The sequence below is a fragment of the Falco rusticolus genome, chromosome 7, assembly GCF_015220075.1.
Source record: "Falco rusticolus isolate bFalRus1 chromosome 7, bFalRus1.pri, whole genome shotgun sequence".
Lineage (NCBI taxonomy): Eukaryota > Metazoa > Chordata > Aves > Falconiformes > Falconidae > Falco > Falco rusticolus.
This window is the reverse complement of record NC_051193.1, coordinates 18,210,166-18,227,819: the sequence shown is the minus strand read 5'-3', so window position 1 is coordinate 18,227,819 and position 17,654 is coordinate 18,210,166. Positions and strand designations below refer to the sequence as shown.

The following is a 17,654-nucleotide window of genomic DNA, read 5'->3' as shown; positions in this document are numbered from 1 at the left end:
CCACCACCTCGGCGCCCGGTGGCAGCCACTGTCTGAGGGCCTGGGGACGGGACCCCGAGCAGAGGCTGGGGATCAGCTGGCTCCGGGCATGGCGCAGGGCCACCATGGGTTCAGGTGAGGGGCAAGCGATGAGGTCTGAGCTGGCATTACACTTATTATTGCAATAAATATTTATTACAGCCCTTCCGTTGGAGCCTTTGGCCTTGCCACGTCGTGTGCTGCCACCACCCCTTCACTTCAGCGTATTAAACTCCCTTTGCAGTGCTATGGCAGGAGTTCCGCCTATGTACCACTCTCCTGCCGTCATCTTTCTGCATTCGCTGTTCCCGGTTTTCCATGATTGCGGTCTGTTTTTAGCCTTGCCCTCTGCCACGCGTTTGAATCTCTCCATTATTTTTGTCCCTCACCCCCACACTGTTTGATTTTGCTGCGTTTCTCCTTCCCCATCACCTACAAACCCGTTCCCCTTCACATCTGTCGCTCCCGCTCCCCTGCTCATTCACACTGTTCCCAAGTTTCCGATGGCTACTGCCCCACCGCACACCCCACGTCCCGTGGGGTCGTAGGTCGCTGGGTATATAGCATGAATAATACAGTTCTATACCCTGAGTTACATGGCCTGTATATGATTTTAGCAAAAAGATTTGCACAGGGGAAATCGGAAGGGCTTAGCTGACTGGAAGTAGAAGGTCCGTGCGTAGTTGAAGGATTTCTGCAGAAGTATTAGTTGCAAAACAAGAAATGCTTGGAGGAGATTAACTTTGAGCACTGAGACATGCAGTGTAACGGGATAAATGGAGGTGAAATGAAAGACAGGACAAATGTGATTAGTGGAAGGCAAAAAATAGAAATATCAACATAGAAAATGAAAGTGCTTAACAGTAATGTTGATACCTATTGATATGTATAATGATGAAACATATTGACACATGGGGGGAAAGAGCAAGCCTGTGAAAAAAGTTATGGAGATTTTGAAAAAAACTCAGAAAAGAAGTCAGTCCATGATAATAATTTTTGATATTTTTTTTTTACTAATAAAAATACTAAGAGGTTAATGGTGGCCTTTCAAAAAAAGATATGCAGAATTGAATACCATCAGTTATACTTTTGATTTGGAGAAGCAAGAAAGGGTGAGGTCAACAGCAGAAACAAAACCTCCGCAGGGGGAAAGACGGGTTTTGTTAAGAAATATTTTGTAGATTCCATGAGATATTAAGGTGTCATAACCACAGTGAGGCTTTAGAAGCCTCTCTAGTGAGTTTTAGTGAGGTTCTGAAAGATTCCAAGACAAACAGAGGAGTCAGAGAAGGGAAACAAGGTTGGCAGGATGACAGCTACAAGAAGAAATGTGCTCTTTCTAAACAGCAAATTCCACCCCCACCTCCCCGAAGAAAATTACTATTTCTTTTTTCAGAACTAAAATATCATATTAGTAATATTCCTACTGTTTTTAAAGTTCCCATCCAATATAGCTATAAAATCATAACACCTTAAAAATGCTGCAAGTATTAGCTAGAGGATCTCTGCTTGTTAGATACTGAGGCAACAAAATCACTGGTTGAGATTAGAGAGATTAGAGCCACTGGTTTTCTAGCCAGCTTTTAGTTAAGTCTTAATAAACAAAAGAGGGGTAATTTATTATATCATAAATGATTAAGTATGTTAACAAACATGGTGATGCAAGGTCCTTTTTGTTTAGACCCCTCTGGGAATAACAACGTACATATATATCAGGATTGCAGATTTGCACAGTTTTTCTAAGATCCACAACATGATTTATTTAATATGACTTATGCTATTGAAATACTGTCTCAACTGAATTTAAAATTCAACTACCTATATTTGAAATAATATTAAAAGATTAGTATGTTTAAATAAGTATTTCTTAGTGAACTTTAAAGTATTTCTCCAGAGATGTAGAAAACAGAAATAAGAGATTTTGTTACATTCTTGATTCCTTGCTCCATTAAGGTTTTATCACTTTAAAGTTGACCTGTGACCTTCACAGTTGTGGTTAATTCTCTAATACATAGTAACTATGAGAGGGTAGAGAATAGGCTTAGATTAGAGATGGCAACCAATAGTGAGATACGTGAGGAGCCAGGAAAATTTATCTCAGTATTTATCTGGAAAAAAACAACCCAACATTTGAAAGCATAGCATTGATATGGTATAAAATTTAGCCAACATCATTTGTTAGCACGTTCCCATTTTCCATTTAATCATTTTTTAGAAGTTGATGTAAACGTTGTGACTGTAAAATCAAAATGTTTTTGTCATTTTGAAATTAAGTGTACATCAGATTAGTTGCAGATTTCAAACAGATCAGTGTTTGCCATCACAGTGAGCTGTACTTGGGACCTATTGCTTGGGACCTCCACGATTAGCATAGTACATCATCATTCTGTATTTTCCAAGTGTTTCAATTTTTCTTTGTTTTTTGAAGGATTGTAAGATCCCAGAATTAAATGGCTCTAACAGAAATGTTAGATTCAAAATTAAGTGGTTCACTACATTGCCACTGTTGCTTTTCCAGCAAAGGAGGGGGTAGATCACAGAACAAAATACCTCAATCGATATAGCTGGTAGGAGTGCTTCAGGACAGAAGGGTGTGCATAGCTGGTATGGTGTTAGAACAGTGTATTGCAGAAGACCACTGAGGATCAATATACAGTGTTTACCTTTGAGTAGACCGAAGAACTGTGTTATTTAATTGTTATCTATGGCCTTATTCCTTCTGCAGGCCCAAATTTTGTGATACCCTTTTCCTCCTCCAATAAAAATATAAAAGCATGAGATTTTTATATTAAGCTATTATCTTTACACTTTTAGACACATTTTTTATTCATGATAATCTTCTTATTGGCTTAGAGATTCATTATACAGAATTTTCCATGTTTCCCATAAAAGTTGTGCTATTTAGTAGAGACCTAGAATATCAACAACAGTCAAAATTTTAAAGGCCAGGATTTCACTTTATATTACATTAATTGTCAGAAACTAAGGAACAATAGTGGTTTAGGACAACATTTTCTTCCATAAAAATAATTGCAAATGTATCAGACCAAACAGGTAACAGCTGATACCCTTGCTCAAGTTTTCGCTTTTTTCTTTTATGCAACCCGTTGTAAACAAATAAATAGTATCAGATATATACAACAATGTGTACAATTTTTAGACCAAGAATCATGCTAAGGGTTAGACGTTGTCTTTGATATGTGGTAGAGCTAAATTAAATTAAGCTTATATATATGAGAGAGGCCTGAGATAAAATATTACCTCTGTTGATTCCACCTCTTGAAGGCGAAGTCTTTTACAGGACTTGCTGCTGCCTGCTGTACCTCCATCGTAGGAGGGGTGCTTCCCTGAGGCATTATAACACAAAGTGTGTCATTTCCTTGTAAGCTAGTTTATTTGACCAGAACAGTCTGTAGTGCTTAGATTACCCTGCTCCAGGTTAAGTGGTCATAGGGAGACTGTTTACTGCAGCACATATACACTCTTAGGTCTGAACGCTGGTACTTTCTCAGTCAACACCCGTGGTTTTAGGCACGAGAATCCAAAGCAATCCAATCCACGCTCGAAGGAGATCTGTGTTACCACCAGGGCTGCCTCCGACACAGCAGCGTGCCACGCAGTGCTGCCATATCTCATGGTCCATGTCACATAAACTGCCGTTCACACCATGCCTCTTATCGGTGTGCTTCACAAGCAGGGCATGCACAGGGAGCCTCACGCCGAGCAAAAACCACAGCCTGTGCAGGCTGAACCCAGTCATAAGGAAGTAAACCAGAGACAGCCTAACTGCAGCACTTGCAGATGAAGGCAGAGAATTTAAAGCTAGCAAGCAGTTGTTTGTTTGTTTACTTATTTATTCTAAGTGTGCCAGACAGGATGTCACAGTTACCTCCAAAGCATATCACTGAAACCTGAGCAACTGTAACAATTACAGACCCTTCACACTTGAATAGTTTCCCTACCTTAAATTTCTTAATTTCTTAAATTTATACTTTATTTTTCTAGTTCCAATTTTCTGGAGGGCAGAGAGGGAAGAGCAGAATTTTGGAATGGACTGTAGGTAAAATTTAATACTTAGAAACTTTCAGAAAACTTGGAATTTTTTTTAGGTCTGAATACTCATTGTAGTTTTTATTTTAAAAGATGCAGTTGCTATTTCATATTCCTATTGTGTGGAGTGGAAGTAACAGATAATCTTGAATTCTTCTGAAAATCAGACTAAATCACATAATTTCTATGCAGTAATAGAAAAAAAAATGATGTAAACTCATGCACAGCATTTTCAAACATTAGTGGAGCGGTAGGATCTAGACAATGTGTAGCTATTAAATCAATAATCCAGACATCAAGGGAATTCCCCAGACAGCTGTTGGATTTTTCTCCCTAATCAGTAATAATAATCCAATGGTGTTCGTAATGGCACGACTGCATATCAGAACGTATTTTTGTGCTGATATTTCCTCATGTGTCTCTAATGGCTCCCTGAAATACACAGATGACCAAGTATTATTAATAGCCTGTATTTCTTATGAAAAAGCTGCTAGCTGAGCTGTTTGGATATATGAAGTCTGCAAAAAATCTTTAGACCTTACTGACAAATACCCGAAGCTGGTTTACCATCAGTGTAGCCTGGTGTCTTTTGTTTTCTAGCAGAATGACCCTGATGGATGTTAGTTGCTTGTGTCAAGTTTTGCGTGGCAGAAGTTGGGGAGGTGTGTGAGAACTGAGCAAGCAGATTTTGAGGGACAACGGGCCCGGGGGATGGGCAAGCTGACCTAATAAGTCTCTTCCATCTCCAGTGTCTCCGGTTTTGCTTTCATATGGATTTCAGTGCAATGGAAATGTTTATTCTGTTTCTAGTATCTGTGTAGACATATAAAATACCTAATTTCTAGGCTACTCTAAGTTATTTTTTATATATAGCTATAACCAGCATACTTAGGCTATTCAGATTGCTATTTAAAAATACAAACATTTTTCTTTGTTCTTCTCTGCTTCGCTGCACTATTGGGGCTTACTTATTTCAGTGTCATCCTTCCTAACCTAATCCAAACAATAACCTTGGCTCAACAATTTAAACATATTGAATCCCCAACCAGAGTAGTTTTCCCTAGTAATACTCTGATTACAGCAGCTTTTATGTCTGAACAGGAAAGGACCTTAAACACTAAATCTCATCAGCACTGTAAAAAATAAGTGGTGAGCATCAGTCACATTTTCTTGAAATACTACAAGTCTTTCTTGAGGCCTAATCCTTTAATCTCTGGATTTTGGGCACTTCTGTTCTGATTACTAGGGATCAAAAGGTTTGGCAAATACTCTTCAGACCACTCTTCAAAGTGGCCACTGTAATATTACCAGGTTGTTACAACAGTTGTATGATTTTTCATTGTAGTAGTAGCTGGCATTTTTGGAAAAAACAGAGAAGCTGGTTTATCAATGCAAAAGTCTGCCACATTGAAAATTAATTAAAAAGCACATGGTCCTCCCATACGGTGGTTCAGAGGATTTCAGAACATGGCAACATCAAAGCTAAAGGGAAATATCCTTCACTGATGATGGGAATTCCTCCTGCTGTGTGAGATGCAACATTTTCTAATGGAGGGTACCCTTAAAGGGCTGCTGCAACATACATAAATGCTGTTTTCCTAGCTTGTTCCCAAAGCTACAAAGTAATAACTCATTTCACTGAAACTAGAACTCTTACACCATTTCCTACCTGAAATACTGTCACGTTTGAAGTTACATTAGGAAAAAAGAAAGAATTTTGCATGTCATCCATAGACCAAAATCAATCCCTTAGATCCTACTACCGGATAGTTTTGTCAAATGTTCATGGGTCTGTTCTGGAAGTAGGGTTTTTCCCTAAATGAGGTGATTTCCTCATCCTGTTTCAAACAAAGGATACGGAAGTTGAAAAAATCAGTGACTCCTCCTCCCCCGGTTTCATTTTACTTATTGCAAACTAGAATAAAACTGGGCTAAGTATTTTTCCCTATATTTGATCACCGGGACTCCTAAAGACTGTCCCTTTACATGTTAGATCTCCATCTAAAAAAACCAACCCCATCTCACTTAAATTTAAGAGAGTTAAGAAGCTGCTTTTAAGAAGAAATCACTCACTCTTCAACAGAGAGGCATGCCATTGACCAGACAGATAAAAAAACAACAACAATCTTGTCACCTAGATGCAGAACCTTGCAGTTAGAACAGGAGTAAGTGCAAATCTACCTGTGCTCTTCCTGTTCATCACAGCCTTTGTTAGGGGTCTACATTTATTGTTCCTCTCGTGGTTGTCAGTAAGAAATCCAGTCGTGTATTTAGAACCAAAAACCCTACAGCCTGAAAGAGCCAAATACTCTTCTGCACTTTTCATGAATATTTTAATTTGCATAGGTGTGTCACCACTTGTGTCCAATTCCTCTTCACTTGGTAGAATGTGTTCCCCTACATAGCATAAAATTCATTTAGGAAACACTTTTTCATACTGTTGCTTTCATGGGACATGCCACATTGTATATCTGAGTGTGCATATCAAGGGTGAATGCAGATAAGGTCTTTCAAAATCACTTTGCTGTGTTGACAATGCCACAACAGATCTGGCCTTTACTATCAACTTGCATATTTTTATTAATTTTTCATTCAGTGCAGAGTAAGACATGATGGTTCTAAAATATTCAGTGAACACAGTGTGGCATCACCAAACAAATTTATATTATATAACAAGTACAAACAAGTTCTAACATTTTCAGTGTGTCAATGTTAGCATTCAATGTTAGTCTTAAACTGGAATACCACATGCTTGGGCATTTGCTTGTTCAATGTTGCTTGATAAAAGGAATGCTAATTCAGTTTATATTGCCAGTTCAGCCCTTGGCTTCCCTGCTAATGCTTACTCTCTATCAGAAAACTTGTTTCAGTGTAATAAAATGGATTAAAAGTCAACCTACATGTCCCTGTGTAAACCACCTGGATGAATGCACTTGACACGTTAGTGCATTTCCGCATTGGAAAATTATTTCAGCTTAGGGGAGGTACAAACTTTTTCACTAACTGTAGTAAAAGATGTGTAACTCAGTGCCGGCTGGGAGGAGAGCATTAGTTTGTTATCTTTTGCCTGTTTTCATAAACAAATGCTGACAGCAATTGTTGTTACTGCAGAGCCAGCAGAAATTCATAGGGGTTTTCTTTTTGTTGTTCTGCCACACAAAAAAGAAATGTTATTTTAACAACAGAATGTTTGAGAGCTTTTAAAAATACAAGTCCTTATTTTTAGGCATGCTGAGCCCCCCCCAGTTGCCATTGAAGTTGGCTTTTGCTGCAGATGCCCCACAGCACGCTAAGGAGTCCCTCAGATTGGAGGTCCAAGGCCAACATTAGGGAACATCTTTTATGTGAGGATGGCCACCATGAAAAGCACAGGGGCTTTTGTTTTCTATACATGAACTCAAATTGCACTGACTCTTTTGACAGGTACATACATCGATTGTGTTCCTAAACTTTGTCAAGGCCACAGCAGTTGGCCTTAATAGTAATGTGCGAATTAGCTTAAACTGAAGCAGGGCTTCTCTAATGAGAATTGCTTTGTGAAAGGGAATGTGGAGGTAAGATTTGGACATAACTACTCTGAGACAATTGGGCACAGCAAAACATCTGTCTTTTGAAGAAACTACCCATGGCAAAAATGGCCCTGGATTGAATACTGAGCTAAATTCCCAGGCTAGGTCCATCTGACAGAGATCTAAAGGTTTCTGTTGTGTGGTTACAATGAGTTTTTTCTCTTAGAGCAGCTGAGGTTTTCCCAGGATTCATACCTCAGCAGGTAACAGTTAACAGATAACTGAGAAAGCCTTCTGGAAAAAAAAATAAACCCAAAACACAGAAGATTTCAAATCCCTGAAAAAAACAAATACATAAATACAAAATGTATTAGTCGCATGCACAAACATAGTGGGAAAATGCCCTTGCTTCTGTCCTATCACCCTTTACTGTCCTCCTTCCCAAAAGTTCAATCCCTACTTTAATTTAGGTGTTGTATATTCATTGAGCGTTATAGGACAGATGTACAAGCAATGTAGTGGCAGGTAAAGGCTGTGCATTCCTTTAAAATTTATTGTCCTCTGATTTATTAGCATTATTAAATGAATGTCTGTGTTCAAATGCTCTGAACCTTTGGTTAACAAGACAGGAGAGAAGAAAAACTGGCTGATGTTAGTTTTAAATGAATCAGCTTTTATGCCTTTGGCTGTCCTGAGTAAAAAGAGCACTCCAAAGGCATTTAATTTCAAAGACTAGGTTGTGAATTCTTTTCCCTAAAACCTGATCAAAAGAAAAAGATCCATTGGAATAGCTGTTTTGTTTACTTAGATTTGGACATTCTCCTCCAGTGTTGGCAACTCAGATTTTGCAAGATCTTGCCACTGCATAAGAAGCAGAAAGTGGAATGTAGAGATGAAAGCATGTTTGCTATCAAAGAAAAGTTGAATTCTCACTGTAAACAGATAGCTCGAACAGTAAAAATATTAATTGTAAAATTATTGCTGGTATCAGTAAATTAAAAACCTTATGCTTAAGCATTAAGTGAAAAGTTGCATTTAATAATTTTTTAAATGCAAAAATGAGCATATTAAACAGCTGTGGTTATAAACATGATTTTGTAGTGCTTCTTTTCATTGTATATTGAGTCTTAAAATGTATTTAAGTAGAATTAAAACTTAAAAAAAATAAAATTCTAGGTTGAGATTGTCATAAACTTGTGTCATACCTCCAGAATGGTGACTTCATTTCTGTGAGGATCACCTATCATTTCTTAAGCAGGCTGAACTAACAGCTATATTGCAGATTATAGTCTTTGTGCAAGCGTAAAGTCCAAAAGTGCACTAAAAAACACCACACAGCTGATACTGTGCAACACAAAAAGCCGCTCTGCTCACTGTAAAGGCATTATTTATAGAGGAAGTCATTACCTCTGACGTGAATTTTAATGCCTTCAGTGACAACAAACATATTGAGACTCTTTTCTTAGGGACTATCTTGTTAAAAGTAACGTGTGATGCTGGTCATGTAAAGTTGCAGAAGTCTGTTAATTAATCTTATTTTAAATATTAGAAGACTAATTAATTCAATTAAAAGAGGAATAGTTTCAATTTGAAATCATATTAAGGAGATGTTGAGTGCAATAAAATCATCTTAATATTTTCTAATAAGCTAACTCTTAGCAGAGGACTACAGGTTTCTGAGACAGTGTCAAACCCTCAGGAGTTTGCTCACAGCATTCCTGTTTTCTGTTTTGCTGTATAACAAACTTGCTGGTAACTCACGTGTGTTGTTCTGCTCCATTCCCCGGCCTGAGGCACAGTAAAATAGTGTCTGTCCCATGCGCAGAGGAAATCAGAGAAGGAACTTTCTCTGACTGGTTTGGGAGATGATGCTAGAGATCACATGAACAAAGGAAAACAGATCCCCAGAAAGGGTTGTCAGAGCTCATTTAGCCTTGGTGAATGATCTAAAGAAAGGGTCTCCAAAGTCGAAGTGGGACAGCAGATAGCTGTTGAGAGTCTAGCACTTCACCTGTGTGAGAGCGATGAGTAGAGTTAATGGAGGTTTGCCTGATGACTGTCTTTCAAATCAGATACAGGGAAAGGCAAAGAGAAGAAATCACTTAACCACTTAACCTGGCAAATTAAGGACTGGAAAAACCTTTGTAACATACTGCTTATGAAAGAGCAAAAAAGCAGGTAATGGCAGTAAAAAATAAGTTCCTTTTTCTCTTTGAAGTCAGTACAGCAATCATATATCCCTTCCCTGTGCTGTCCGGGCACCATGACTAAGTGCTGGCCTGTAGTAGAAAAACCACCTCCACTAAGGTTGTGGTTTATTTTCCATGTAGCCTTTCCAACTCTGTTGACATTAACCATAAAGCTGCACATAATGTTATTCCATGCCACGTATAATTGTGTTTTTCCTTATGCGGTCAGCCGTCCAGTGGGAAATGAAAATAAACTGCCTCTTTTCTGGACCGCGTTGAGCAACCATTAGCTAAGTGCTGACCACTTGCTTGTCTGAGCATTCAGTGTGTTACAGCGCAGTGTCCAGGTTTGTCAGTGGAGTTTTACACAGCTACCCATGTGATGATGGCAGTTGCTGATCTGAGGGGGCTACGCTAAAAAAGCACTACTTGTGTAAAACTGAAAACATATTTTTCTCAACTTGAATAACATTTTTGTAGATCTTGTCTGACAAAGATTTGAGCTTTGTTGGAGATTTATTCTAATGTTGGAACTCTGTTTCAGGAAAGTGGGTAAGCTTGTATATAGTGCTAAGCATGTGAGCTGTTATCTAATTACATTGCTGGATCAGATTTCTAAATTTGTTTCATCTCCTTTTGAATGGAAATTGATCCATCTTCTGAAATACTGCTCATGCTAATCAAAACATATTTATTTTTCCAGAAAGACATGCTAGTTGAGTTAATATTTGCCTTTAAAGTTTGGTTTCTCCTGGCAGAGGGAATACTTTAAATTATGTCTGGGTTACAGTAGAACAAATTTCATAATGAACATATAAGAGATGGGAGAAGCATATCTAGCATTCCTGCAAGTAATATGAAGCACCTTATTTTATTGTTTGATCTATGTCTGTGCTGTACTGTTCGGGATTAATAAGATTTCTTCTTTTGCTTTAAATCTTTTCCTAATGTTTCAATCACCCAAATTATTTATCCTTTAAATTGGTAACATGGTATGAAACCATACTGTCTCTTTCCAAGTTCTTTTAGAATTTACTTTTATACATGAGTTTAGCTTGATTTTAAAAAAAAACCCCAATGTTAAGGTTAGCCCTTTCCAACCTGTACTCCTTCACTTGCTGTACTTACTTTTCAAATTTTTCTATTCTGCATGTTATTTTTGTGGCAGAGACCATGATGTAGAGACCACCTTTGAGACTGGTGCTGTGTGGTCTATAGTCTTTGCAATGTGTTTTGCAGTCATTGACACAGGGTGGACCTGAGCTCAGTAACTCAGCTTGTCACTCGTGCTGTGACATTTGTGTCTAGGTGGCTTTAACCTTTTACTCTTAAAACATTTAATTGTTACCACTTCTGGTTCAGCTCCATAAGAGCACTAGTCTATGGGCAGTTGATGTAACAAGCAAGCTTTTGTCTTCTAGGTCAACTAGTATTTAGACATTCATCACAAAAGCAGCCAGAATAGTGGTGGAAATGGTGAGAAATTACTCCTTTGGTTGAGGGAGAAAAACTGAGGAATGGAACCAGTGTTTCATTATCTCAAACACCAGAGAGTGCTGACACTGAATCTGTTAGCACATGGGCACAGTTTGAGAAGAACCGCTATCATGCCCAAATTTCCATGGCATCTGCTCATAATAGTCCCTCTTTCTCACTAAAACCCCAAGGTTTTGGTGCTCTTCCTGAATTTGTTCTCTGGTGAAAACTACGTATCTTAAAATCTGGATGCAGCTGAACTCTGACTAAGGCCGATCCATTCATTTGTTTGTTTGTACTTTGACCAAAGGATTACATTGACAGTTTCCCAAGATCCAAAAATTGTATTTAATCTGTTTACAGAGCTACATACGTTGTTTGAATGAGAAAGAAGGAAATGAAAGTGGCCATATCTACGTCAGCCGGTAGCTGTTCACAGGAAGCAGCAATTACTGCCTAGCCCTCGTCCCCGGGAAAGCCCTCCCGATTGCTACACCTGCCACGTACTGTATGCTGCACGGACGTGCAGTGTCACCACCCAGAATATCAAAAAAGCATCAGAGAGCAATAAAAACTGATACACAGGAGCAGAATAATAGGAATTAGAATAATTCCTATGTGGACTTAACTGGTTGTGGTTTCACTTGCAATTGTCAAACTGAGCTAAATGGGCAAGCGAAGGAATGTGTATTTGTAATCAGTGGCTGTGCACTTGCAGCGAAGGAGAGACAACAGCACTGCACACACAGACAGTAACACCCCTTTCACATCCACTCAGCCTGTACAGTAGCCTGTATTTTTCCTCTTTTGCTTTTTTTGGTCGCAGCTCACACATCTGTGAATCATTCAAGGGGAAAGTTTGAGAGATGCTATGTGTCAGGTCAATCCAGGTTCATTCACTGTATGTCCTTAGAAAGCCAGAAATATGGTGTGTAAACAATGGGGGAGGGGAAGGGGAGGTTTAACAAGACAACCAGGGTTAATCTTTTCTTTCAATATTGCATATAATTTGGTTTTCTGATTACTTACTACAGTTACATTTTCTTTAATTCAGTTACACAAATTCAGTTACAGCAGCCAATTAATATTCCTGCACTCTGTGTGTTGTGAAGGTTGCACAGAGAAAACCTTTGTTATTTTTCTGGTGCTGAAGGAGCTGTTCAAGTTAAACCGTATTCCTCTACACAGCAACAGCGAAGTAAATGACAACATTAATTCAATCCAGAACGCTTGATAAATTGAGAGGGGTTGTTTACCTAGTATATGAAAAAGTCTCTTGGGGATGGGTTTTATGGCGATCTGCATAGTCATCCATCTTCCTATACTGTCTGTGCTCATGTTTGTGAGTAAAGCATATACAGTAATTTAGCATTCAGATAATCCCACAGCTATAATCCAGACAGATTTAGCTCAAATTTCTCGAGGATTTCTATTATCTAGATTTAGCAGTGTGGTATTGACTGGATATTTTAAATTGCTGCAAATGCTTTTTTTTTTCTACAATAAACAACATATTTTGATGTTCTCATAATTGAAGCTGTGGATTCTTCCTGACATTACCCACACATAAAAATCTATCTTTGTGAGGACAGTGATTGCACAGCTGGAGCATGGTTTTAATGGATTCCAGCTATTTGACTACATACCACATGAGATCATACAATGTTGATATGAAAATCAGTGTAACATATATGAAAGTACTAATGGAGATAATTTGAAGAACGTTCATCTCCACACATCACCTATTTGAAAATGAAATCAACTGCTTCAATTGTAATAATGTTTTACTACAGTATATTAGACAATATAGCAATATAGAGCCTGGCTGTCTTACAGCACTTCTTGTAAGTAGATCAGAGCTTTTATTGTTTTCATTTTCCTCAGACAGAACTTCTAGTCTTCCTCGCTCAGCAGTTTTGAGGAAAAGAGGGAGTCCAGGGGGAGAGAGAGCATCATTATCCGCATGAAATGAGAGGATATTAAGTTCAAGCGCACTGGGTACCTTTCACAGCAGACCACCCTTTGTCATATGTTCCTCTGATTAATTGCAAATGTATTCAAGGGAGCAGAGCAGACACTGTAGAGATAATTATATATATTATTCTATAAGAATAGAGATATTCTTATACCAAAAATGCCAGCCCTCACACTTGCTAGCACTGGCGGAGCTGCAGGAGTAAGGATGCTTATGTGGGAAATTTTTAGGGGGCAAGTATACTGTGGGGAAAATTGTAAAGCTGTTTCTTTTACCCAAGTAGCTTGAGTGAGAGTGAACCGAGGCAAACTGCAGAGCAGGGCAGTGCATGCACTGTGCTCTGCCTAGTGATTGTGTTGCAAATGCACAAAGTACATTATTCACCCCCAGGCCAGACCTTCTAGGAGGAGGCTTGTGCACACTTGACAATAATCTGATACTCAGATTACATCATCCATAAGCGTCTGAGAAATTAAATAAGAAAACCACTTGGAAATGTTTGGAAAACAAACTCTTTACCATTTGTGGGATTTCAGATGCCTTGTGTCGTATTTTTGCTCCCTGAACTGGAGGATTTAGATACCAATTCACTAGGTGAATTCAGGTATGCTGCTCCTGGAAGCACCTCCTTCGTGCTGCGTTTCAGATACCTTCTCTGTGCGATACTGCCTGCCCCAATAACTGTAAAAATCTTAAGAGGGATTTTCAATGTGAAGAAAGAGGCTCATTTAATCAGTTGGGATAAAGCTGTTCCAGGTAAGACATTTATTTGCTTAGTCCCCAAACTGCAGGTTTGCCAGAACGATGCAAAAAAATCCCTCCAAAAACCAACACCAAAACTGATTTTTTTTTTTAAAAAAAGCACGAATGAGAGTTTTATAGCTAACAATCATACTTCTGGGTAGAAAACTTCTGAAAGAAATATGCCGCATCTATGTGGCAGTACTTTTGGTTTCATACTTACTGAGTTATTTGCAATACTATAGCAACTGGGTTTCAGAAGCAGCATCGCTTACGTACTTGCAACAAAAAAGAAACAGAGCATTCACTTGCCTCGCTCCAATGCCCCTACTAAAGCGGCAAGCCTGCACTATCGCACTAAAAGCCCTCACTTGTGGCCTGAGAAATTACATTTAGGCTGAAATATCTATCAATATCCAAGTTTGATCCCCAGTAAGTCAGAACTATGAAGCTATAATGCCGGTGAGATGGAAAAGCAATCCGATAGCTCTTAAACTGCTCTTTCTTCCAGACGGTGCTGCCTGGGGCACCAGCTGTTGAAACCGGGAGTTTTCAAGCCCCAGTTCTCTTCTTTCTCAAAAGAATTTCCTTAAACCCCTAAAAAGTGGCATCAAAAAACCACAGATGAGCAAAAGAGTTTAAAATGGACCTGACATAAGCGTGTCTTAGTTGCTTCTTTATTTGAACAGAAGTATAAATCAATGTAAAGTTTTACAGTCAGTGTCTGAGGAAGTTGCAGATGGACCCACAGGCCTTCCCATTGCTGCTCAGCTCACTATTTGGAGTCTGGTTGCCTGCTTTTTTTTCCTTTGGGATTTTTTTTATCCTAGTATATCCTAATGTCTCATTCAGCAATTATTTTGAATGATGCTGAGGACACTTTTCCTCACTCCTTTTGGATTTTCACTTGCTAATGCAAACGCATCTCAAAATATCATCTTCCCAAGTTATTAGATCCAGGGCTTGACGATGCATGCTGGGCTTAGTTGAAGTATCAAACCAGCAAAGAAAGACCAAGAAACGAAATAGCACCATGTAAATATTGACAGATTGTTTTTATGACTAGGCTATAATTATTCTTCATTAATTTGTCTATGTTTTCAGAAAGAAGGGAGGAAATTTGAAAAGCAGAGTAGTATTTTTTTACAACGCGCAACTGTTGTAAAACTGTGTGCTGTGATTGTAGAATTTCCTATTCAAGAAAGCCCTCAAAATGAAAAAAATTCACAACAAAAAATCTGAAAATATCTTACAGTGAGGCAAGTCTGGTATGTTTAAAAGTAACATCAGTGTGTTCTGTGTCTGCGTCTGTAATTTGAGATTAAATATATTGCGGATAAGGTTAAAAACATAATCTTTTCTAACCACCTACCAGGCATTTATGCAGTATATTGTTTCCTTTTTGACAGTTAAACTACTAGTAATAAAGCTCTGTATCTCTGCCATGAGAGTGTTTGTCCTCTAACATGGTTGTGCAACTGCATCATCTGCTATAAGCTGCACCAGTACAATAAGGGCAGAATCTGGGCCTTGTAGCATTTAGTTAATCACTCTGCGTGCCATTAGCAGAGCTGATACCTTTCTGTCCCCTCCCCGGAGGAATAAAGCAACTCAAACTACTCAGTTGCTGCAATTCTGAAAACAGATTTTCCGTGCAAGAAGTTGCCATCTGCACAACCATCCTTTTCCTCTTCAAGTAGCGAACAGCCAGAAGGTACTGAGCCCCCTCTCCGCCTTGCAGAAGGAAGAATCTCAGACATGGCTTTGGTAGCTGGGCCCTGCTGTTTTTTTAACCCATTGAGGTATTTTCTAAAGATGCTCTTATTTCCGTGTGCTTGGCTGGTGTTATGGTGACCATGAGCGAGGATATCGAGTTACTGGTATGGGAGCAGCTCTGCCAGGAAGCCAGAGGGCATGTTCAGTGCAAACTGTTTTTAGAAGCCTAAACAGGCACAGCTCTATGTTGGGTGCCTGCTATGTTAATAAAAGGACTAATCATTAGTTCTCCTACCTCCTAAAGGTGGAAGAACACAGCCTGTGTCTGAGAAAAGTCTTGCTCCTGGGTTGTTGTCACACTTGGCTAATTGGCCCTTACGGCACCATCTGAATAGCAGTATTCTGAAACTGGGGTTAGACAGTCAGATTTTTGAGTTTGGGATCTGCTAGAATTTGGGGGGGAGGACTTTTTAAAAACTGAAAGCAGAGAAATTAAGAAAAGAAGCAAGCAAGCAAGCAAATGCCCCATCCTTCCCAACATGGGAACTTTTAACGAACGCAATGCAATCAACTCATTCTAGGGGTTAAAGCAAAACTGAAGAGCAGAGGGAAAGCTGCCCCTCCTTCCTTTCTTCCCAATGTTGAGAGAGATCTGTTCCTTGCTTTGTGAAGGACAGAAAATTATCTGCCTCAGAAAAATTGAGCTAGGAAGGTGACCTACTGATTTATTTATTTTAGTCTTTGCATAGTGGTATAAAACATCCAGCTGCAAAGTTCACTGTTTTGTAAACTGAGCTGCTCCACTAGAGGTTATTAAGATTAAAACTGCAGCAAAACTCTGAGCACTATCCCAAAAGGTAAAGGCCAGGAATCTATTCATTATAATTCCCCATGCTTTCCTCCTATCCCCAGATGATATCAGTTGTAAAATGGCAGCTTTTATCTATATTTCCACAATTTGACACCTAATATTTATTAAAAAGCTATTTAAATATATCAATCATCTTTTAGGTTCACTTAAAAATAGCAGAGGACACAAAGTGCTCTCTCGTACTGGAGTTTATAGCTTAGTCTGCTTTGCTTTTGAATTGTTAGAGAAATGTTAGAAGCCTGATAGTATGGAAACAGCTGTTTCTTGGCTGTATGCGGTATTGACTTGTAAGAGTAGTGATATTGTGACTGTATTGTAACTAATTAAGGCATTGATAAAGCATCTTGATAAAGGATGCCATTCTTCTCCTATCTAAACTGATTTGCTATTGGTGTTTTGCTAGGTTGAGCATCCAACCTAAACACGCTGGTTAAGACCGCAAAGATCGCTGTGTGTACTGAGAAGACTATAACCACCACTGCTGACTCATTCACTGCCACGCTCGTCTGACATAAGAACTGCTACCCAACCTCTCCATCCCACCCCTGTTCACACGTTGTTATCTGCCCATGGACCCATCTGCCCTCAGCAGCTCTCTGGCTTCATCCCCATCTCAGTGGTACCTTTCCTGATAGCCTAATTTTAGCTCTGAGCTAGATGCAGTGCCTAGATAGGGTAAGTAGATTTTAGCCAGATGGATTATGAACAACATTTTCTTGTCAATGTTCTTGGCTCCAACCCCACAGAAGATTGCTTCAGCCCAGCAGAATAAAATCCTGTCCTTCAGGCAGCTGAGCCAGTTGCCTTACTTTAGCATGCAATGTGTAATTATCCTGTATGTTCCGTATTACGGGTATTCCACTCAAGAGCTTCTGTTTTGCACCTGAAATCTGGATGTGCTGCTGACTTCAGGACAACACAGTGCAAACTTTCTTGCAAAGGTAGATGAAGGCATTAAGAATCTGGACCTATGTATAGTATCATAAATGAACAGTCTTTCATTTCTTACATTTCACCCTGGTAAGAGAAAATAATGTCCATGCTCCACTGAGCTCAATGCTAGAAAGGAAAACTCCCTGTGAAGCCTACAAACCTGTTCAATGTAAATA

At 39.0% G+C, this 17,654-nt stretch overlaps 1 long non-coding RNA gene across 1 annotated transcript; it reads left to right on the top strand.

Annotated features, from left to right (window-relative positions):
• Positions 1-39: 39 nt before the first annotated feature.
• On the top strand, positions 40-17,358 carry LOC119151352. Its single transcript, XR_005105392.1, has 2 exons — positions 40-114; positions 16,949-17,358. It is a non-coding gene; the product is annotated as an uncharacterized LOC119151352 (long non-coding RNA).
• The last annotated feature ends 296 nt before the right edge of the window (positions 17,359-17,654 follow it).